Consider the following 809-nt stretch of genomic DNA (forward strand, 5'->3'; position numbering starts at 1 on the left):
CTTAACCGACTGCGCCACCCAGGCGCCCCAACTCCAGTTTCTTTTGGTGGCTCTGGAAGCCTGTCACTGCGGGGCACCCATCTCCCGCCTGAAGAGACTTACTTGTGGACAGGTGTTCAACGCCCTCGTAGCTTCCTGGGGCTCACACGTGCCTACCCTTCCGCCTCCATCCTGCCCCATCACCTGGCCCAGGATCTGGCCCACCATATGTAAGTGCTCAGCCAAGATGCAATGTGTATTCAAATAGGCACACGCCCTTAAACCGGGAGGAGCACCCCAAGGAAACAGAGTGTCTAGCCGGCCAGGTCCCCACCGACAGGGCCCACCGGTTCAGTGCACCACCTGGTACGCATGCGGGCTCAGGAAACAGATCTGAGTAGAAGAAACACAGGTGGAGAGTGGTTCCAAGAAGGAATGCCGAATTTCGATGGAAAGTCTGGAAACATTGCTGGAAGAGACCGCGGCATCTCAATGGGGGCCCCGCGCGGGGAAGCGGAGAGTGAGGTCGGTGCGGCTGTTTGCTGAGGTCAGAACCAGGCAGGCGCAGTTCTGGGCCCCGACCCACAACTCTGCAGCGCACCGCTCAGGGGTCCTGCCCTACGTTAAAAGGGGTCATCTGTGTGCGGTAGAGGGCGGGAGCGAGGAGAGGCTGCTTCAGCGGCGCTGTGGGTCCCGAGGTCTCACCCGGCGTGGGGAAGGCTCTTTATTCGCTAGAGTGAAACTGGCCGGCCTCTGATCTGCAGGGAACAGGACCCTCGCCGCATCACTGACTGGGAGCGGTGGCGGAGCTGAGGTCGTGAAGGACAGGG

Source organism: Herpailurus yagouaroundi, unplaced genomic scaffold (assembly GCF_014898765.1).
Source record: "Herpailurus yagouaroundi ecotype Mexico unplaced genomic scaffold, PumYag 213, whole genome shotgun sequence".
Classification (NCBI taxonomy): Eukaryota; Metazoa; Chordata; class Mammalia; order Carnivora; family Felidae; genus Herpailurus; species Herpailurus yagouaroundi.